This window comes from Vipera ursinii (assembly GCF_947247035.1).
Source record: "Vipera ursinii genome assembly, chromosome: 2".
NCBI classification, from domain to species: Eukaryota; Metazoa; Chordata; class Lepidosauria; order Squamata; family Viperidae; genus Vipera; species Vipera ursinii.
This window is the reverse complement of record NC_139513.1, coordinates 211896705-211921058: the sequence shown is the minus strand read 5'-3', so window position 1 is coordinate 211921058 and position 24354 is coordinate 211896705. Positions and strand designations below refer to the sequence as shown.

At 39.8% G+C, this 24354-nt stretch overlaps 1 protein-coding gene across 1 annotated transcript in view; it reads right to left on the bottom strand.

The window, feature by feature from the left end:
• The window catches only part of MOB3B (MOB kinase activator 3B), a 120536-nt gene extending 100726 nt beyond the window's left edge, over nucleotides 1-19810 (bottom strand). Inside the window, exon 1 of the mRNA XM_083352515.1 lies at nucleotides 19577-19810. The gene's annotated coding sequence lies outside the window, so the exon portion shown is untranslated. The remainder of the gene's footprint in view (nucleotides 1-19576) is intronic.
• Nucleotides 19811-24354: the final 4544 nt, after the last annotated feature.

Below are 24354 nucleotides of genomic sequence, written 5' to 3'. Positions count from 1 at the left end.
CTTCATAGGGCTTTACGGGCCTGTCTAAGCGTTTTACAGAGCATATTGCTCCCAACAATCTGGGCCCTCCTTTTACTGATCTTGGTAGGATGGAGGGCTGAGTCAACATTGAGCCAGTGAGGATCGAACTGCTGGCAGTCAACAGAATTAGCCTGCAACATGGCATTCTAACCACTGAACCACCATTGGCTCTATCTCTCTTTCTTCTCTCTCTCTCTCTCTTCAGGCCATCCTAGCCACCCACACATGCATTCACTTTCATGCACCCACAAGCCATCACATTTACACAAACACATTCTTATAAACATCCATGTAGACATACTTAACAAGAACATGTCCGTTCTTCTTTCTCCTCCTCCCTATCCCATTCCATTGATCTCCATAGGTTTTGCTCTTAAATATAACTATTATTTCTCTGATTTCATTATCCTAAGATCATTTCTGCACAGGATCTAATGCTTTTCTCAAGTCCTTGATTCTCTTAATGCAGTGCTGCCCAATCTTTTTCCTTCATTCCCAAAGCTGTTTATTGGAAAGTCTTAATTCAACTTTGATGGTTGATAGTAAGTCCTTTCCTTCAGCACCATTGCAACTTCAAATGGCCAATGAAGGAATGGTCATAACTTAAGGATTACACATCTTATAAAAATGATATCATTGAATATTTATTTCATTTCAACAAATTATCAATGGTGATTCCATCAATTTTCAACTTAATGAGAATATTTTGGGTTATTTTTAATATATTTTAGTACCCATGGCATTCTTTAAGTTAATTTAATTGTCCCTGTAGTGATAAGTAATGGATTCATGTGCTGTTACCCAAAGAAAAACCATTTTTTACCCAATTTGGAGTAATTTATCCAGATTTGGGAAGTATTGTCCCAATGCATTTTTCCTATGCATTGTGAACCAAGAATGCAAAAGACTGGAAAGGTGGGGAGAGAACCATTTCAAATGCCAGCTAGTCCTCAGTTTTTTATTTTTTTATTTTTTATTTTAATTCCATTTATATCCCGCCCTTCTCCGAAGACTCAGGGCGGCTTACAAGCTTAGCAGTAGCCTTCATTCTGTGTATATGCCTGCTTATTAGGGCTTTCGCCCCCCCCACAAGCGGCATTATTACAAAGTCAGCTTAATTGCCCCCAACAATCTGGGTCCTCATTTTACCTACCTCGGAAGGATGGAAGGCTGAGTCAACCTTGAGCCTGGTGGGACTCGAACCTGCACTAATTGCAGGCAGCTGGTGTTACTTAAGGAGGCATTAGCCCACTGCTCCACCAAGGCTCATTGTGTTAAGAACACAAAGTAATATGCCCTAAAGGCATTTAGAACCAGGAAGAAAATATATTATGATTAATAAATTTACAAGGAAGACAGATTTTAAATATACGACTCCAAAATGTATTTAAAGAGTCTTCAGGAAACTCAAGTCTCTGCTATCATCATGATCACCCTCACTCATAATTATATCTTAAAATTTTGCCTGGTGTTAGTTCTCTTTGCAAAACCCAATCAATTCTCTGTTTTAAGATGCTCTGTCTTTCAGGCTCAGTGGATGCAACTGAGCCAGAATAACCTACCTCATCTCTGCAGAAATGAAATAATTCCAGTGCAATGCATATATGACCTGACAGACTTCAGATTTCCTGTGGAAGTTTTTCAAGACAATAATAGAGATAATGCAGTTATAATCCGTGACTTCCTCAATCAGATTTTTTACCTGCTTTCATATGCCCATCGCTACAATGTCTGGAACTCAACATGTTTTGAAAACGTAAAGATTGTCCTTCACGAGCTAATAAGCGATCTAGAAAGATGCTTGAATGCAGCCAGGATGCAGAAGGAACCAAAAAATCGTGACAGTGTGACCTCTTATTTGCCAAAAATAAAAGTGAAAAGATATTTTCAAAGAATGATCAATTTCCTAACTCTGAAGCAACACAGTAGCTGTTCCTGGAAAATTATTCATTTAGAAATTGAAAAATGCATGATGTTCATAACCCGTCTTCTTGAAAAGCTGAAGCAATAAGGTAACTTTTAAGTGTGCTTTATAGACAATGTGAGAACTAAGGCAGCAAATATTAATTTTAAGAATATATTGGATTTTCATAAGTTCTTATCTTGTAGATTTATAGAAGATAAGACATTCAGAAATTCTCATCTGTAAACCAAAATAAATACAACTTGGACAAGAAAATAATTGAGAGATGGATATATTATACTAGTTTAAAATAAACTACTATTATGTGAACAAGCAGTATGGTAGAACAAACAACTCTTCCATCTCTTAAACTGGTCGCTATCTATGAAAAAATTATGCTTGGATATATAAATTCAAATTATGGGGTACTCAAATTAGCTAATATCATCAGACAATTTAAAATTGTATTTGCTGAAAAAAATGTGCTTTTTCAGAACGATTTACATATAACCATGGGTTATGAACTAACAGATATGTCTCTTTATTAAATTAATCCATTTGTGTGAAGCAAATATAATCAAACTATATGCACCAATATGTTGCTGACACACCCCGTTTTTCCCCAACTAGGTAATTTTTTACTTAAATTTTGTGAATGGAAACAGTGAATGCAAATCACATATACTCTGGAGAACTTTATAATGTTCATGGTGGCCAGAAGTTAGAAAACTAATTTTTATAGCAATGGGAATTATGAATAGATAGTATTTTGAGATTTTACACAATACCAATTGTTATAGCATAACTATAAATATATAGTTTATATATCCTTTTAATATACATGCAATCGTCTGGCATTTTAATTTAGTAAGGTAAGGTTTAGATAATAACTAAGTTACAGGATAATTTTCCTCTATATCTTATTTTCATTTTACAACTTAATGTCAATAATATCTGCTTATGTTGGGACAAGTAAGCACTGATTTTATTTTAGAATTAATTTTTTAAATCATGCTTTAAAAATATTATCAAAAATCAATTGTTCTATTCCTGAAAAATAGCTTTCTTTAAAATCAGAATTTAGCACAAATAGAGTAAATCATTCCACTCAAACTCCATTTCTAATCCGTTTGTAAAGTATCAAGAATATTTCTATGCTGATTAAAAATTAAGGAAGATTTTATTTATTAACTTACAGCATTATGCAAAGCATCTAGAGAAAAATTTCACACAATCTCTTAGTCCAGGGGTCCCCAACCCCCCCAGTCGGTGGACCGGCACCAGGGCACGGCATGCCAGAAATTGGACTGTGGACACAAACGAAGCCCCATCCATGAGATGCCAGGAGCACATAAAACCACACCCCCTCCGGTCTATGGAACCTCTCTCCACGGAACCGGTCCCTTGTGCCCCAAAGGTTGGGGGCTACTGTCTTAGTCCAAAAGTAGTCATTCTCCCTGAAAAATTAAAGCAGTCACTTCCTTTGAAAGAAGTTGCACTGCTTAAAAACTGCCCCAACTGTTGTTCAATCTATGTGTTAACCATGAATTGCACCAAGAACTGCCTAATTGACCATACTACCTACCCATTGTACCAGTTGTAACAGACTGAAGGAAGGAACAAAATGCATATCTACCTACCATAACTTTACTAACCTTGAACAACTCCTTTGCCTCAGGTAAATATATAGGAACACAGCAACAGAAACTACCATGTCCCTCATTTTTCTGCTCATAAATGAATCCACTCATCCAAAGATTCTGTCAACGGGCAGGAGAAGGATGTATTATGGCTGCAAAACCATTCCATCAGGTTCTAGATTTAGTTGGCACACTATATTTTGAGCAGCTTATTGGAAGACAACTGAATTCATTCAACATCTCTTCCTCAATCATCTGATCACATCTCTCATTAATCAGATAATGAAAATATGCCTCCACAAAATTCCACTCTTATGCAGCAATGCATCCCACTCTCTACTCCTCTTATTTTATTGCCATTCATATTAATTCTCTTAATAAGTCCAGAAATTATCACAGAGAACCTACTACTGGAGTCCTTTTTAATAGTCAGGTACATTCAGTAACAATATTATTCAGTGGGTGAGAACGGTAGTATCATAAATGCCAAAGACAAGGCTGTTTAGATCTCTAATCATTCTCAATTTGACGTCCTGCAGATGTGTGAACTGAACTATAACACCCTTCAGCCCAAAACAACGACTACCTGTGTTTATCACTCTAAGAGATATAGAGGGCATCTGACTGGCAATCAAGTCAACCTAATTCCCGTAGTCTATCTAATTACTACTTTCAAATAATTGTTATTTACTTTGAAATTATTTTAATTATTACTTTTAAATAAAAAATGGTAATGTATTGAAATATAAAAGGCAGAAGCGTCTGCAAAAAGGCAAAGCACTGCTTTCATATCCTGTTTTAAGTATAGAAAACTTAAAAGATGCCAAGCTGGCCACTGGTGGAAACAAAACAGCTGACTAATATGCTACAAATATTCCTTGACTCCCAACCATTCATTAAGCAACTGTTCAAAGTTGTGACAGTGCTGAAAAAAAGGGACTTATGACTGCTTCTCACACTTACAACTACAGCATCCCAATGGTCACATGATCAAAATTCAGGCCCTTGGCAATCCGCGTGTATTTATGACATTTGCGGCATGCCAGGATCACATGATCCCCATTTGTGACCTTCCCAGCTGACTTCCAACAAACGAAGCCAATGGGGGCAAGCTGGATTCACTTGACAAACATGTGATTCACATAACAACCATGGCAAAAAAACATTATAAAATTGGGTGTGTCTCACTTAACCACTGCCTCGTTTTGCAACCAAAATTCCTGTCCCACGAGTCAAGCTGTTACCGGTACAAAACTTTTCTTTCAGTCTTAACAGTTTTCTCAACCAACTGCAATAATGGCACTAACTCTTCACCTGTTTTCCAACAGGCAGTTTTCTATCCATTCGCTCAGGATTATCAATGGACGTAACAAAAATATCAATGTCAGAAGTGATCTAGACCATTCAGAACAGTAGCAGCTTCAATTAGTCGTGCATTTTGCTGCAGCTATATTTGCCAACTTCATATTTATGAATGAAGAACAATTACAAGTTGGTCTACCGAAAAGCCACAGAAATTCATTATTAATTCCATTTTATCTTTAAACATGTATGCTGGACTTTCACAACAAAAGAGCTTTTAGAGTCTTTAATGGATTTAACCATAAAACAAATATACACTGGAACTGCACTTTCTCATTTTTGCACAACTGTGTTAGTCTTTGTCAAAAGATCATAGCTTTGAAGATGTTTACCCAGGGAATTGTGAAGAGTTTTGTCACATAAGATAGCTTCATAAGCATCGAGCTAAATCTTGATTTAATTCAGACATGTCAAACACAAGGCCCGGGGGCCAGTTCCGGCCCGCAAAGTGGTTTCATGTGGCCCGCGAAGCCATCCTGGAAACAGTGAGGGAACGGCCCCCACTGCCTTGGCCCTGGCCCAGAGACCCTCCTTCTGCCAGAGACCGTGAGATCTGTCCCACTCCTGCCCAGGCCCCCATAGGCACCCTTGATGCGAACGATGTAGAGCTGCCACGCCCACCCAGTAGGCCATACGCACTCTAGCCACGCCCACCCAGTACGCCACGCCCACCCTGGCCACACCCAAACGGCCCCCTGAGGGCAACCGCAATGCTGATGCGGCCCTCAATGAAATTGAGTTTGACACCCCTGATTTAATTGAAAGACAAAAAGGACAAATTGAAAGATAAAAAGGACAAGTATAAGAAGTGGAAAGAGGGACACATAACTAAGGCAGAATATCAGCAAACAGCCCGTGCCTGCAAAGATGAAGTGAGGAAAGCTAAGGATCAAAATGAACTAAGGCTTGTGACCAAAGTCAAAAATAACAAAAAAAGCTTCTTTCAACATGTAAAAAACAAGAAAAAAGTTAAGGAAATGATTGATCCATTAGTGGGGGGAAAGTGGCAAGAAGGTGACAAGTAACAGGGAGAAAGCAGAACTATTTAACTTGTTTTTTGCATCTGTCTTTACACAAAGGGAAAAAACAGTCCAACCTATCAAAAACAGTATCATAAAAAACAGACTAGAAACACAAGTTAAGATAGGCAAGAAAATGGTAACTGAGCACCTGTCCAGTCTAGACAAGTTCAAATCACCAGGACCAGATGGATTACACCTCAAGGTTCTCAAGAAACTGGCAGATGTGATCTCAGAACCACTGAACTATATTTTTCAAAGATCCTGAAGCACTGGGGAACTACCAGAGGACTGGAAAAGAGCTGGTGTAGTTCCCATCTTCAAAAAAAGGGGGGAAAAATGAATCCTGGAAATTACATACCTATCAGCCTGACCTCAATACCTGGGAAGATTCTGAAAAAGATAATCAAACAACGAATCAGCGAACACTTAAGAGGCAAACAAAGTCATTACTAAAAGCCAACCAACATGGGTTTGTTAAAAACAGATCATGCCAGACAAATCTTATTGCATTCTTAGACCAAGTGACAAAATTAGTGGACCAGAGGAATGCTGTGGATATAATTTACTTGGACTTCAGTAAGGCATTTGATAAAGTAGATCACAACCTACTACTTGGTAAGATAGAAAAATGTGGGTTAGACAGCATCACCACCAGATGGATTCGTAGCTGGCTGACCGGCCGTACTCAGCGTGTGGTCCTCAATGGAACTGCATCTACATGGAGGGAAATGTGTAGTGGGGTGCCCGAGGGCTCTGTTCTGGGCCCAGTGCTCTTCAACGTCTTCATCAATGATTGGGATGAGGGGATAGATGGGGAACTCATCAGATTTGCAGACAACACCAAAGTGGCAGGAATAGCCAACACTCCAGAAGATAGGCTTAAGATACAGGAGGATCTGGACAGACTTGAACACTAGGCGCTATCTAACAAAATGAAGTTCAATGGTGAAACAAGTAAGCTTCTACATTTAGGCAAGAAAAACCAAATGCACAGGTATAGTATAGGTGGTACCTTCCTCAATAGTAGTAACTGTGAGAGGGATCTTGGAGTCCTAGTGGACAATCACTTAAATATGAGACAGCAGTGTGCTGCAGCTGCCAAAAAAGCCAACACATTGCTAGGCTGCATTAACAGAGGGATAGAATCAAGATCACGTGAAGTATTAATACCACTTTACAATGCCTTGGTAAGGCCATACTTGGAATACTGCATCCAGTTTTGGTCACCACGATGTAAAAAAGATGTTGAGGCTCTAGAAAGAGTACAGAGAAGAGCAACAAAGATGATTGGGGGACTGGAGGCTATAAGGAACGTTTGCTGGAATTGGGTATGTCTAGTTTAATGAAGAGAAGGACATGATAGCAGTGTTCCAATATCTCAGGGCCTGCCACAAAGAAGAGGGAGTCAAGCTATTTTCCAAAGCACCTGAAGGCAGGAGAAGAAGGAACGGATGGAAACTAATCAAGGAGAGAAGCAACCTAGAACTAAGGAGAAACTTCCTGACAGTTAGAACAATTAACCAGTGGAACAACCTGCCTCCATAAGTAGTGAATGCTCCAACACTGGAAGTTTTTAAGAAGAGACTGGACAGCCATTTGTCTGAAATGGTATAGGTTGGACTAGATGACCTCCAAGGTCCCTTCCACCACCACCACCACCACCGTCATCATCATCATCATCATCATTGTAGGTTGATACACCATCATGAGGACATCAGCACATAAAACTATGCTATAAAACCTGGTTTATAAATCACACCACCCACTTTTGCAAATACACTTTGTTAAAACACTTTATACTCTTGTGTGATTAAGGAAAATTGCCCTGGAATTAATGTTTATAAAACAATATACTGAATTTGAAAGAAATTCCTGGACACACAAGTTAAATGTGTGTGGGGATACAAAACTCTGATGGGTGGTGAATATTACTATGAACACATTAAAAACAAAACTCAATTTTCTTTCTGAGATAAAGTACATTTTTAACAATATTCATTTTTTGTTATGAAGATTTAAGATTCCAAGACTCCAAAATGTATTTAAAGAGTCTTCAGGAAACTCATTAGCATAATTATAGAATTGGGAAAATGTTATTATTACTGTATGAATTTGGTGTTTGAGAAAGCTGGATGCTCTACAAATATTAGGGAGCTTAGGGATAGATTGTCCTGGGGAAAAATCTATGTGGTTGTTAAGACTAAAAAGCGACTCAATGGCACATAATAATCAGGCTTAATATTGTTTTTCTTTTTTTCTCTCCTCTTTCTACAAAATCGGGTTTCTTCTATTTTTGTTCTGTTTCTCAATTAGTTTTACTGTTTAATATTTATCTCTTGTAGTTCTGCACTCCATTTTTTTGTAATCTATAAAATACAATAAGAATGGGACTACTTATGAGCCTTGGTGGAGCAGTGGGCTAATGCCTCCTTAAGTAACACCATCTGCCTGCAATTAGTGCAGGTTCGAGTCCCACCAGGCTCAAGGTTGACTCAGCCTTCCATCCTTCCGAGGTAGGTAAAATGAGGACCCAGATTGTTGGGGGCAATTAAGCTGACTTTGTAATAATGCTGCTTGGGGGGGGGGGCGAAGGCCCTAATATATAAGCAGGCATATACATAGAATGAAGGCTATTGCTAAGCACATTGATTTGTCCTTTAGATTGTAAGCCGCCCTGAGTCTTCGGAGAAGGGCGGGATATAAATGGGATTAAAATAATAAAATAAAAATACTGTATATGGAAATGAAAAGTCATCCTTAAATCATCAAATGACATCTAATTAAATGGATCTAAAAGGAATTTAATATACAAAATTAAGAAGATTACTCATAGATCAATTCCTTGAAAAATTCTTATTCCCCCCTCCATTTATTTATTCTGAATACTTTCATTTTTCCTCTAGCAATAGCAATAGCACTTGCACACTGCTTCATAGGGCTTTACGGGCCTGTCTAAGCCTTTTACAGAGCATATTGCTCCCAACAATCTGGGCCCTCCTTTTACTGATCTTGGTAGGATGGAGGGCTGAGTCAACATTGAGCCAGTGAGGATCGAACTGCTGGCAGTCAACAGAATTAGCCTGCAACATGGCATTCTAACCACTGAACCACCATTGGCTCTATCTCTCTTTCTTCTCTCTCTCTCTCTTCAGGCCATCCTAGCCACCCACACATGCATTCACTTTCATGCACCCACAAGCCATCACATTTACACAAACACATTCTTATAAACATCCATGTAGACATACTTAACAAGAACACGTCCGTTCTTCTTTCTCCTCCTCCCTATCCCATTCCATTGATCTCCATAGGTTTTGCTCTTAAATATACCTATTATTTCTCTGATTTCATTATCCTAAGATCATTTCTGCACAGGATCTAATGCTTTTCTCAAGTCCTTGATTCTCTTAATGCAGTGCTGCCCAATCTTTTTCCTTCATTCCCAAAGCTGTTTATTGGAAAGTCTTAATTCAACTTTGATGGTTGATAGTAAGTCCTTTCCTTCAGCACCATTGCAACCTCAAATGGCCAATGAAGGAATGGTCATAACTTAAGGATTACACATCTTATAAAAATGATATAATTGAATATTTATTTCATTTCAACAAATTATCAATGGTGATTCCATCAATTTTCAACTTAATGGGAATAGTTTGGGTTATTTTTAATATATTTTAGTACCCATGGCATTCTTTAAGTTAATTTACTTGTCCCTGTAGTGATAAGTAATGGATTCATGTGCTGTTACCCAAAGAAAAACCATTTTTACCCAATTTGGAGTAATTTATCCAGATTTGGGAAGTATTGTCCCAATGCATTTTTCCTATGCATTGTGAACCAAGAATGCAAAAGACTGGAAAGGTGGGGAGAGAACCATTTCAAATGCCAGCTAGTCCTCAGTTTTTTATTTTTTTTATTTTTTATTTTAATTCCATTTATATCCCGCCCTTCTCCAAAGACTCAGGGCGGCTTACAAGCTTAGCAGTAGCCTTCATTCTATGTATATGCCTGCTTATTAGGGCTTTCGCCCCCCCCCCAAGCGGCATTATTACAAAGTCAGCTTAATTGCCCCCAACAATCTGGGTCCTCATTTTACCTACCTCGGAAGGATGAAAGGCTGAGTCAACCTTGAGCCTGGTGGGACTCGAACCTGCACTAATTGCAGGCAGCTGGTGTTACTTAAGGAGGCATTAGCCCACTGCTCCACCAAGGCTCATTGTGTTAAGAACACAAAGTAATATGCCCTAAAGGCATTTAGAACCAGGAAGAAAATATATTATGATTAATAAATTTACAAGGAAGACAGATTTTAAATATACGACTCCAAAATGTATTTAAAGAGTCTTCAGGAAACTCAAGTCTCTGCTATCATCATGATCACCCTCACTCATAATTATATCTTAAAATTTTGCCTGGTGTTAGTTCTCTTTGCAAAACCCAATCAATTCTCTGTTTTAAGATGCTCTGTCTTTCAGGCTCAGTGGATGCAACTGAGCCAGAATAACCTACCTCATCTCTGCAGAAATGAAATAATTCCAGTGCAATGCATATATGACCTGACAGACTTCAGATTTCCTGTGGAAGTTTTTCAAGACAATAATAGAGATAATGCAGTTATAATCCATGACTTCCTCAATCAGATTTCTTACCTGCTTTCATATGCCCATCGCTACAATGTCTGGAACTCAACATGTTTTGAAAAAGTAAAGATTGTCCTTCACCAGCTAATAATCAATCTAGAAAGATGCTTGAATGCAGCCAGGATGCAGAAGGAACCAAAAAATCGTGACAGTGTGACCTCTTATTTGCCAAAAATAAAAGTGAAAAGATATTTTCTAAGAATGATCAATTTCCTAACTCTGAAGCAACACAGTAGCTGTTCCTGGAAAATTATTCATTTAGAAATTGAAAAATGCATGATGTTCATAACCCGTCTTCTTGAAAAGCTGAAGCAATAAGGTAACTTTTAAGTGTGCTTTATAGACAATGTGAGAACTAAGGCAGCAAATATTAATTTTAAGAATATATTGGATTTTCATAAGTTCTTATCTTGTAGATTTATAGAAGATAAGACATTCAGAAATTCTCATCTGTAAACCAAAATAAATACAACTTGGACAAGAAAATAATTGAGAGATGGATATATTATACTAGTTTAAAATAAACTACTATTATGTGAACCAGCAGTATGGTAGAACAAACAACTCTTCCATCTCTTAAACTGGTCGCTATCTATGAAAAAATTATGCTTGGATATATAAATTCAAATTATGGGGTACTCAAATTAGCTAATATCATCAGACAATTTAAAATTGTATTTGCTGAAAAAAATGTGCTTTTTCAGAACGATTTACATATAACCATGGGTTATGAACTAACAGATATGTCTCTTTATTAAATTAATCCATTTGTGTGAAGCAAATATAATCAAACTATATGCACCAATATGTTGCTGACACACCCCGTTTTTTTCCCCAACTAGGTAATTTTTTACTTAAATTTTGTGAATGGAAACAGTGAATGCAAATCACATATACTCTGGAGAACTTTATAATGTTCATGGTGGCCAGAAGTTAGAAAACTAATTTTTATAGCAATGGGAATTATGAATAGATAGTATTTTGAGATTTTACACAATACCAATTGTTATAGCATAACTATAAATATATAGTTTATATATCCTTTTAATATACATGCAATCATCTGGCATTTTAATTTAGTAAGGTAAGGTTTAGATAATAACTAAGTTACAGGATAATTTTCCTCTATATCTTATTTTCATTTTACAACTTAATGTCAATAATATTTGCTTATGTTGGGACAAGTAAGCACTGATTTTATTTTAGAATTAATTTTTTAAATCATGCTTTAAAAATATTATCAAAAATCAATTGTTCTATTCCTGAAAAATAGCTTTCTTTAAAATCAGAATTTAGCACAAATAGAGTAAATCATTCCACTCAAACTCCATTTCTAATCCGTTTGTAAAGTATCAAGAATATTTCTATGCTGATTAAAAATTAAGGAAGATTTTATTTATTAACTTACAGCATTATGCAAAGCATCTAGAGAAAAATTTCACACAATCTCTTAGTCCAGGGGTCCCCAACCCCCCCCCCCCCAGTCGGTGGACTGGCACCAGGGCACGGCATGCCAGAAATTGGACTGTGGACACAAACGAAGCCCCATCCATGAGATGCCAGGAGCACATAAAACCACACCCCCTCCAGTCTATGGAACCTCTAACCGGTCCCTTGTGCCCCAAAGGTTGGGGGCTACTGTCTTAGTCCAAAAGTAGTCATTCTCCCTGAAAAATTAAAGCAGTCACTTCCTTTGAAAGAAGTTGCACTGCTTAAAAACTGCCCCAACTGTTGTTCAATCTATGTGTTAACCATGAATTGCACCAAGAACTGCCTAATTGACCATACTACCTACCCATTGTACCAGTTGTAACAGACTGAAGGAAGGAACAAAATGCATATCTACCTACCATAACTTTACTAACCTTGAACAACTCCTTTGCCTCAGGTAAATATATAGGAACACAGCAACAGAAACTACCATGTCCCTCATTTTTCTGCTCATAAATGAATCCACTCATCCAAAGATTCTGTCAACGGGCAGGAGAAGGATGTATTATGGCTGCAAAACCATTCCATCAGGTTCTAGATTTAGTTGACACACTATATTTTGAGCAGCTTATTGGAAGACAACTGAATTCATTCAACATCTCTTCCTCAATCATCTGATCACATCTCTCATTAATCAGATAATGAAAATATGCCTCCACAAAATTCCACTCTTATGCAGCAATGCATCCCACTCTCTACTCTTCTCTTATTTTATTGCCATTCATATTAATTCTCTTAATAAGTCCAGAAATTATCACAGAGAACCTACTACTGGAGTCCTTTTTAATAGTCAGGTACATTCAGTAACAATATTATTCAGTGGGTGAGAACGGTAGTATCATAAATGCCAAAGACAAGGCTGTTTAGATCTCTAATCATTCTCAATTTGACGTCCTGCAGATGTGTGAACTGAACTATAACACCCTTCAGCCCAAAACAACGACTACCTGTGTTTATCACTCTAAGAGATATAGAGGGCATCTGACTGGCAATCAAGTCAACCTAATTCCCGTAGTCTATCTAATTACTACTTTCAAATAATTGTTATTTACTTTGAAATTATTTTAATTATTACTTTTAAATAAAAAATGGTAATGTATTGAAATATAAAAGGCAGAAGCGTCTGCAAAAAGGCAAAGCACTGCTTTCATATCCTGTTTTAAGTATAGAAAACTTAAAAGATGCCAAGCTGGCCACTGGTGGAAACAAAACAGCTGACTAATATGCTACAAATATTCCTTGACTCCCAACCGTTCATTAAGCAACTGTTCAAAGTTGTGACAGTGCTGAAAAAAAGGGACTTATGACTGCTTCTCACACTTACAACTACAGCATCCCAATGGTCACATGATCAAAATTCAGGCCCTTGGCAATCCGCGTGTATTTATGACATTTGCGGCATGCCAGGATCACATGATCCCCATTTGTGACCTTCCCAGCTGACTTCCAACAAACGAAGCCAATGGGGGCAAGCTGGATTCACTTGACAAACATGTGATTCACATAACAACCATGGCAAAAAAACATTATAAAATTGGGTGTGTCTCACTTAACCACTGCCTCGTTTTGCAACCAAAATTCCTGTCCCACGAGTCAAGCTGTTACCGGTACAAAACTTTTCTTTCAGTCTTAACAGTTTTCTCAACCAACTGCAATAATGGCACTAACTCTTCACCTGTTTTCCAACAGGCAGTTTTCTATCCATTCGCTCAGGATTATCAATGGACGTAACAAAAATATCAATGTCAGAAGTGATCTAGACCATTCAGAACAGTAGCAGCTTCAATTAGTCGTGCATTTTGCTGCAGCTATATTTGCCAACTTCATATTTATGAATGAAGAACAATTACAAGTTGGTCTACCGAAAAGCCACAGAAATTCATTATTAATTCCATTTTATCTTTAAACATGTATGCTGGACTTTCACAACAAAAGAGCTTTTAGAGTCTTTAATGAATTTAACCATAAAACAAATATACACTGGAACTGCACTTTCTCATTTTTGCACAACTGTGTTAGTCTTTGTCAAAAGATCATAGCTTTGAAGATGTTTACCCAGGGAATTGTGAAGAGTTTTGTCACATAAGATAGCTTCATAAGCATCGAGCTAAATCTTGATTTAATAGATCAAAACATCCAAAACACACCTCATACATGTTTGTCCAAGCTACGAACACCCAAAAACAGAATGTTTTTTACACAGATCTCTAGATTAAAACTCCAGCTAGCAAATCTATAGTTGCTATAGCTGCGTATTCTAAACAAAAAATACATATCATTATATAAACTAATGGAAGTTTATTGCTTGCATCCAAGTAAAATAAACCCTCCCCATATGCTAATTTACCATAAGCAAATTTGAGCATCTGTGGGATGTTTCCTATATGTCAATTTACCTTAGGTAATCTTCAAAATCTGAGTATTTACAAGGTCATAAGAACCTCGGTGGTGATGTACGTTGGCATAATTTTCTCAAAAGGAGAGCAAAAACAGCCACATGGTGCAATCTTGTTCTTGCTCAGTCAGCTTCTATTATAAGCAGACATATCTAGACTTGCACTCACAATCTTCAGTAAATATTCTGTGCTATTATTTCTTTATTATTGCTTATTTGGTATTAGCTTTATTGTCTGTTTCAAAAAACTTCATTGCAAACCATAAAAACATTAGACGGATTTTCTTAGTTATATTGTGCCTATCTGTCTGTCTGCCTATCTATCTCTATAACATTCTAAGATTACTAATTGTCTATTATCGCCATTTGAGAATTTTAAGTAAATGCATCCTCAGTTTTGCAAGGAATTACTGTACAGAATTTATTAACAGCACAAGAAAACATATGGAAAAGATTGATTTACTGGTTGTCCATATCTGGTGACTGTCACAAAACTGATACCAATTGTTTTGGAGCTCAAAACAAATAAGTCAATCCAAGGTAAGATCTCTTGCAATGCTTTTAATTCTTTGTTGGCAGAATGATTATTTCTTAATCAGAGTCTTTACAAGAGGAGAGGATGATAAAAAGAATGACTAAATCAACAAAGACTCTACTAATATGACCATTTTGTCAGATGTTACTATGTTGCTAATCATCAATGCTTCAAGAAGGTAAACCTGAGCAGTATTAACTACCGGTATGTCCAGGTGATAAAAAAGAAAGGAAAAGTAAAAACCACAGCTATTTTTAGAATTAAGCAAAAAATAATAATCTCAAGAATTAAACATAAAGGTTTGAATCTAGTTAAATCTACACAGGGCTTTTTTCTCATAGAACGCTCAGAACGCAGTTCTGGCACCTTTTTTTGATGGATTTTTTCAACTTTTGCACAAGCTGTGCTACTCCCTCTATTGGCTTTCAAAAGCCAATAGGAATTGCTGCTGAGTGCGCCAAAAGACCCGGCCGGCAAACATTGCACATGCAAGTTGTCTGCAACAAAGGCGAGTTGGCATACCTCTGCATACCTCCCTGCTGCCCAACTACACCATCTCCTAGTTGTAAGTAAGAGAGGACCAGGAGTGGGAGGTGGAGAGCAGCACTTAATTCTGCCCTGCCGAAAAAGCGGAGTCCATGTGCACTCCTGCCTCGTGCTCACCCGTGTCAGCCAGGCTCTCCATGCTGCGCTGCAGCATAGAGAGCTTGGCACCGAAGCATGGAAAACATGTGTGCGCCTGCCTTGTGCTCACCTTGTGTCATCCAGGCTGACCACAAGTCAGAAGAAAACGCAGTGGCAAAGAAACCCTCAAATAACTCAAATAACTCGCATTTGTCAAGTCCACCCTTCCCTCTGCAAGACCCTTGGCACAATGGGGAGGCAAGGCCTGGTGAACACAATTTCCTTCTCCACCTCTTTTTAATGGTAGTCCTGAAGATACCTGGAGGAGATGGGAGCGGCAATGCCACGGTGCTGTGGGAACCGCAGGGCCCACTCTACACGGCGGGGCTGTGCGGGGCAGGCAGCGGGGCAAGCAGCGGGGCGGAGGCGGTGCTGGCAGGGGGGGTGCAGGTGCTGGGCATGAAGGTGGCACACGTGGGGTGCAGCGGGCAGCTGACCTTCCATGGGCCGGGCCAGCTGGTGGCCTACCTGGTGCTGGACCTACGCCGCTGACTCCTCGCCCTGCACGCCTATGTGGCTTCCCTGGAGTGCCTGGCCCGCGATGCCTGCCGCCACCTTGGCCTGCCCGCTGCCCTTGTCCTCCCGCCGCCCCGGCATCTAGCTTGGTGACTGCAAGCTTTGCGCCATCGGTGTGCATTGCAGGAGATACATCACCTTGCACGGATTGGCCCTGAACTGCTGCACTGACTTAACCTGATTTGACCACATTGTCCCGTGTGGCCTGGAGGGGCTGGGGGCCACCTCCCTCAGTCAGGAACTGTGTCTCATGGCTACTATTTTAGTGGTTATCTGGATTCTTGCAGATTTTGTATGTCTATCTGAAGTGGTAATCTTAAGCATTTTTGTCATAAATTACTTAAGGATATGCAACTATATTTTCTCATATTTATCTAATGTTACTTTTGCATCTACTTTTTTCAATCCATTTTCTTTCTGTCATTAATTCCCCAAGAATAAGAAATGTAAATTGTAAGGTCCTCATAGCACAGTTCTATATCATTATTAAAATACACTGGGCAATTATGGACATATTCATTCATATTCATAAATAGATTGAATTGTAACACTTTCCCCCTCACCTAAGCCTGTTCTCTTGTGTGTATAATTTGAACATAGCCTGGCCATTTTTTATTAGCAATTGTAAAGAAATAGAAACAAAATGTTTAACTTATGTATTAATAACAATTTCTTTGCAATTCACTATCTTGTCAGTAACATGACTCCATCAATTAAACACATATGTTGAAGGCAGCATATGCACTTGTATTAGACATCTATTATCTCCCACTGCTAGTCCTCCCAAAAGGAACTCAATATGTCATACTATATATGCAAAAGTTGTCTCCTGTATTAAAGTGCAACACATCATTTTCCAAGTAAACAAAAAAAAATTCCATCTTTACTATACCCACCTGCAGTATATAAACATGGGGGAGCTATCCCACAATTTTTCACCCCTATGGCAGCCTACTATGCTGTCTTCATGATAAATTTGATAAAACAGAACTTAGTGTTCTAAGTTCATCATGAACTAAGTCTGATGAAAATAACTATTTTGGCAGGGATGAATTAATAGCATGCATTTTGGGTTATAGAATACCTTATTATAAAGTGGGCCCAATAAGGATTCCAGCCACCTGACTTGGATCCCTTAGTCAAAGTTGTCAACTGTTCTCCAAATGCTGCATTTCTCCAAATTTGCTGACTTTGACGAGGTCAGGCTTTTCAAGGATTCAGCCTCTAGCTTCCTTTTACATAAGCCTACATCCTTTCCATTTTTAACAAGCATTGCTTGAAAGGTGAGAAACAGGTTACCAATCTTGCAGCTTTGGCAGTAGCCCTCTTTTTTCCCCCAGTAGCTAAGAAAGAGATTCTGTTTTGAAGTTCCCACGTTGTGTCTATGGAGAGGATAGATGAATTAAGAAAAGGCTGCTAAATAATATCGAGAACAGCCACTGTTTCATCATTGTTATTGTTTTGCCTTAAATTGGTAATCCTCCCCCCCCCCATTTTCAGAAAAGGAGGCCTTGACATTTTTTATTTCAGGTTTCACCTCCTTTCAGAGATACAAATCAAAGGCATTTAAAATAGCAGATCCTGAAGAACCAGTCTGAGATTCCATGAAAGCAGTAAAATCAAGCTCCCTTAACAGAAGCAATGGTATAAAACAGAAAAAGAGTTGGTAATAATGGAATAATCTAAGATTTCTAAATAGTTTGAGGTGGGGGTTTTTTGGTTAGCTTCTATGCCCCCTCCCTCCCTTTTTTCAAACTGGGTTATCATTTCCTTCTATTCAAACTGGGTTATCAAAACCTTTTTTTATCAGAACTGTCCTTTTCAATTCTGGCTACTTGGGGTTTTAAACAAAAGCTCATTTGCTGCTCTTGCTTCACAAAATAAATAAATAAAAACTTCCTCTTTTTTGTGAAAAAAAGTTGTTCATCCCAATGGAAGAAAAGCTTAAAAAGCAAAATCCGAAAGAAAAAGGGAGGTGTTTCAGATGCTTGACAGAAGATCAGGAAGAAATTATTTCAATCACTTCTATTAAAAAAAAATATAGGGAAGCCACTGCTGCTGTCCTGGCAATTTACCTGGGACCGAGTTTAGCTAAGCTTCATGTGGTTTATTTTAAGCCTGTTTTTCCCAGAATGGCATGGTTAGCTACTTGGATGTGTGGAATGTAATTGGGACACTAAACTTTCCCTGAATTGAAATAAAATATATGAATCTCCTTGGCATTAATCCTCACACAAATGCTACATCCCTTTCCTTTTAGCCTCCCCACAAAGTGTTGAATCTGTTGCAATGTCTGTCTCCTGGTCAATTAATCTTGTTCCTAATAAAAGGCCTCCTATACTAAACTAAGGCAGGAGTTAAACACATGACTCCAGACACGATTTCTTCCCTTAATTCAAAGGGCCCTTTACAGCCATTGGAAGGAGGGGGGGAAGGAGGGGGGGGGGAATATCAGCAGCCCCAGTTGCTAAAAATCTCGGGGGGGGGGTGGAAACAGAACCAGTAGTCCTTGACTTACGACCACAATTGAGCCCAAAATTTCTGTTGCTAAGCGAGACAGTTAAGTGAGTTTTGCCCCACTTTACGACTCTTCTTGCCTTGCTACAGTTAAGCGAAGCACCGCAATTGTTAAGTTAGTAACCCAGTTGTTAAGTAAATCCACCTTTCCCCATTGACTTTGCTTGTCAGAAGGTTGCAAAAGGGGCAATCACACGAGCTTGGGACAGGGCAACCGTCATAAATATGAGTCAGTTACCAAGTACCTGATTTTTGATCACGTGAGCCTGGGGAAATGCGGCGAGGGTGGTTAAGTGTGAAAAACCGTCATAGGTCCCTTTTTCCCCCCCCCCCTCACGCCGATGCAACTCTGGTCACTAAAACGAGCTGTGGTAAGTCGAGGACTATCTGCAATAGGTTCAAGTACGCCACCGAAAAGAAGCCGCCATAGCCCGATCCTCCGTGCCTTTTTCTCAACCTTGCAATCGGCGCCTGACTTCCGAGTTGAAACCGGCGCCCAGGATGAGGCGGCCAGCCAAATTCAACCAAAAATTTAGGAGCGAGAGACTCACCAAGAGCCGCCTGAAATCATTTGGCTGCGAAGGACGAGGAAAAGCGGCGGGGGAGCCAAAACTTTCCCGGCGCAACGTTGCATAATTCAAGATGCGCAGTTTTCCCTCCTTCTCCGCTTCCTCGGCGAGATCATCACACACGCACAGACACACAGACACACACACACACACATTCCCCCCCTCCCCCGCCGCCGCCGCTCCCGTCCATTTCCGAGAGGAACCTGAAGCCATCCCAGCCAGAGGGGACTGTTAATAAGGAGGAGAATCAGCCTCAGCAGAAGGCATTCCTTGGGCTTTACCTTCGTTCAACCCGGAGGGATTGGTCCTTCCTTCCACGGTGCAAGGAAACAAAAAAAAAACCCCAAGCAAACCAAAAAAACAAAAAAAAACCTCCAGTCAAAACAAAAATAGGGGAGTTTATTGCAACGGGCAAGTTGGTCTCTTCATCACACCGACTACCTCGATCGCCGGGAGGATTGCGACAAAAAAAAAGAAGGAAGAGCCAGGGATTCCCGCAGCCAGACGCCGCCGCCGCCGCGACCTCAACAAACGCCCTGCACTCCGGCGGGACTCGCGCGCTTGAGTACCGTCCTGTCCCGAAAGGAGTCGAAAAGCTTTCCCCTGGCGGACGCGGCTGAGTACTGCACTCTCTCTCTCTCTCTCTCTCCCCTGGCCGTGGTCAAGCCGCCGACCGAAGGGAACGTCGCTCAAGTTTTCCTCTTCCATTGCAGCGAAAGGAGGAGGACGGGTTCAGAGCAGAAGCCCTGGAGGAGAGCGGGAAATCCTCTGGTTGGTGGCCCTCGGAAAATGTTTGCCAAAGCAAAAAGGTGAAATCTTACGCAATGGCCCAGAAGTGCTAACTGTTAAGAGGAAAGCTGAAAAGAACAAGAGCGTGTTTGTGATCTTGGATATTCTTTATTTTTTGTGTGTGCTTTCGAGCCCATGTTGATTCTAGGCCACAGGTCTGCAACCCGCGGCTCCGGAGTTGCATGCGGCTCTTTCAGCCATCTCCCGCGGCTCCGTCCTCTGCCATGTGCAGTCCAAAAAAAAAAAAAAAAAGGTGGGACTAAAAGCTTTCAACCAATCAATTCAAATATGCAGGGTAGGTGCATATTTCGCCTTGGCTCCACTCTTCAATCAAACCCTGTTCTGTGCATGTATGCGCATGCGCACACATTTTTTTGCGGTTCCCAGTTTTTCCTTTTGTGAGGGAACCGGTTCCGAGTGGCTCTTTCACTGTTTCAGGTTGCTGACCCCTGTTCTAGGCAGCTGCTTGCATGAATTCCTACAATTTCTTGGGCGTGAGTTTGGACGAGCCATGCCATTGCTTTTCACCTAGGGCTGAGAGAGGATAACCGGCCCAAGGCAAACCAGCTGGCTTTGCCTAAGGCAAAATTAGAACTCAAGGTCTCCAGGTTTCTAGTCTGGTGATTTAACCATTGCACCAAACTACCTCTCGGTCTCTGAATATTGAACTACTTGATTTAAATTCTGATAAGCCTTCTCTGCTTGGAATTCAGGGAAGAACATCAGATGAGACATAAAAATATAAAAGAGAGTCATGTTGAACTAGACCAGGGGGTAGGCAACCTCGCCTCTTTTATGACTCATGGACTTCAACTCCAGAATTCCCGAGTCAGCTAGCTGGGAGTTGAAGTCCATGAGTCATAAAAGAGGCGAGGTTGCCTACCCCTGAAGACCATAGGCTCATTAATACCCATACTTATAAACAGTATGGAGGACAAAGGCCATAGTATCCTTTCATTTGTGTATCTCAATATTTCGGTGTTCTGTTTCAAAACACAGTCTTCAACTTACAACCACAATTGGCAGAATTCCCACCCCTAAGCAAGGTGGTTGTTAAGCACCCAATTTTGTGACTTTTTTTGCCAAGGTTGTTAAGCCAATCACTGCAGTTATTAAATGGGATCATGCAATTATTAAAGGAATCTGGCTTTCCCCCATTGACTTTGCTTCTTGAAAGCTGGCTGAGAAGGTTGCAAATAGTAATCACATGAATTCTGCAACCATGGTAAATACATGCCAAGTGCCCACGCTTTAACCATGTAGCCATGGGATGCCGGGAGAACATGCTTCTGTCCTCACATAAGTGAGGTTGTAAGTTACATTTTTCAGTGCCATTGTAACTTCAAATGATGGCTAAAATTGCAGGTCAAGGACTATCTGTAATTTACTTTTTTTTAAAAAAGGGAAAAAAAGAAAAACCTGCCAAACTAGTGGCCAAATGGAAGGAAATTCCTTCCATTATTGGGTAGGGATAAGTAGTTTATTCCCATTTTAGAGAGGGCTTCTTTAGCTTTTTGTCCCATCATTTCTTTGAGGAATTCAGAGCAATATGTATGATATTTCCCAAGACTTTTGTCATCACAAGAAAGACTGGGTTCATGCATGATGATAAGTCAAAAAGTGATTTGATTTTTGATGGGATAGGAAGTTAACATATGTCAATTTAGCTGCTGTGGCTTATTCAGCAAACCACAGCTAAGGGCAACATGTGAATCCAGACAAAATTAAGACTACAGACCCGCTTCTTCCTTTCTCTTCTTTCCTTTTTAACAGGAATATGGATAACCATAAGGCACTGGGGGACATGTATTGGCTTTGTGTGTGTATTGGTTTTCTCTAGCCTTTCATTGGTAAGAAGAATAAGATTTCTTAACATTGTACGTTCTTAGTTTGGAACAAGCTCTTCTGCAATTACTGAAATATCTTGTTAAGTGAACTTGCAAGATATTTGCTTTCACCACATGTTTTTCCCTCCCTGTGGAGGGAAAGACGTGATTGTGTAAGGGGGCTCCACCAAAGCGATTAAGGTCACATTCTACAATTACATCACTGTATCATTAGTATACATCCTTGTTCTGGAGATGTACAGGAAGGGAGAAAGCAGTTGTTCAGAACTGACAGAAAATTATTTTTCATATTCTCCACAATTCTCAGATGGTTCCTTTTGTTAACTGTTGTGAAATTGTAAAATATTTTATTTTAAAATTGTACATATTCATCTAAACAAAATGCACAAAATGTATGGAGTTTGGTATCGTATGGGCCTTTGCCCAAATCTGATATGATCCTGGAACTGCCTTTGTTTATAAGACTGGATGCAAAAGTGTGGTACAATATTCAGGCTGTTGGGCTAGGATTGGAGAAAGATAGATTGAAATCCATGTTGATTGTAAGGCTACCTAAATTAGATATTTCCCAACCCTCCAAGAAGTAGTAAACCATGAAGTTCAGCTTTCACATGGTCCAGTTATAAAATTTGATTCTAATGGCAGTGAAACCTACTGTAATCTTGTAACAAAATATTGCTGAAAAAGGAAGTGAAACAAGTAGAGAATTTCCCATAATTTGCTTCCATGCCATAAAAACTTTCACTAAAAAGTTTCTAAATGTCTAATTGTGATCAAAATGGGTATCAGGGTCCCATTAAAGCAGGGGTGTCAAACTCAATTTCATTGAGGGCCGCATCAGCATTGCGGTTGCCCTCAGGGGGCCGGGTGGGTGTGGCCTGGGTGGGCGTGGGCTACTGGGTGGGCGTGGCTAGAGTGCGTATGGCCTACTAGGTGGGCATGGCCAGCTCTGCATCGTTCGCATCAAGGGTGCCTATGGGGGCCTGGGCAGGAGTGGGACAGATCTGAGGGTCTCTGGCAGAAGGAGGGTCTCTGGGCCAGGGTCAAGGCAGTGGGGGCCGTTCCCTCACTGTTTCCAGGATGGTTTCGTGGGCCACATGAAACCACTTCGCGGGCCGGATCTGGCCCCCGGGCCTTGTGTTTGACATGTCTGCATTAAAGGAAAAGAAGTATTGGCTATAAAGAAGAAAAACCGAGTTAGCAAATCTCAAGTTGTTGTTAGCTGTGAAGTTGTGTCTGACCCATCGTGACCCCATGGACAACGTTCCTCCAGGCCTTCCTGTCCTCTACCATCTTCTGGAGTCCATTTAAGCTCACGCCTACTGCTTCAGTGACTCCATCCAGCCACCTCCTTCCCTGTTGTCCCCTCCTTCTCTTGTCCTCAACCTTTCCCAGCATTAGGCTCTTCTCCAGTGAGTCCTTCCTTCTCATTAGGTGGCCAAAGTATTTGAGTTTCAACTTCAGGATCTGGCCTTCTCAAGAGCAGTCAGGGTTGATCTCCTCTAGGCTAGCACTGACAAGTTTGATCACCTTGCAGTCCATGAGCAAGCAGGGGAGGAAAGCCATGGCAAATCTAGACAGCACACTAATCTCAAGTACCTGCTCATAATTAGCTTCTGGATAAAGGCAAAGTGCCTATGATGGAATTTGGCTTCCATTATCTGTACCCCATGGGGGTGGGATGTCAAAAATTCAAGTCAGAGACTGACTTGTCTCTGTGTGATTGAAGCCTTCCCCATTTTTTAAAGTGCAGTCATAAACTTGGCTTCTTTGACCTCTCCCTGCAGACATCCCAGTGTGTCTCCTTGCCAGAATGATTTGAGTTGTTAGTTGGACTCTGGCATCAATCCTGAATAAAAACTTGATATTTGAAGCAATTTAAAGGAAGAGAAAAGTAGAAAATCTGCCTTTGGAGACAAGTCTATTATTCTGGGCTGATACTTATTCCTGCCTAGTTGTTTGTAATTGCTGTTCCCTAACTTAAACACTTTAAAAGCTGAGATTATCCTAAAATGCAACCAACATGGTTCAGGATGATTGAAATTATTTATGCCCAAAATGTACTGAAGCAAACTTCAAAGTGAGAGGTCAGAATAAAGGGAGCTATTGTATCCTTAGTCAAAGGACTGAGCATGTTATCAAGGAAGTGAGTCCAAAACAAATGTTAAAAAAATGTCTTCTATGACTAGGGCAAACATAACTTTTTAAAGATGATTTTAAAAACAAAATAACCAATTTTAGAAAAATGAATGAGAAACTTTCCTTTATTTTAGTTATCAAATATATAAGCAACTGGGAAGGGAAATAAAAGGACTAAACTGAAAAAGTAGTATTTGGCATCTTCAGAACATATTTGTAAAAGAAAAATACTTAACAATGGAAATGCTTTCAAACTCAGTAGTAAATTTATTGATCTACGTTCT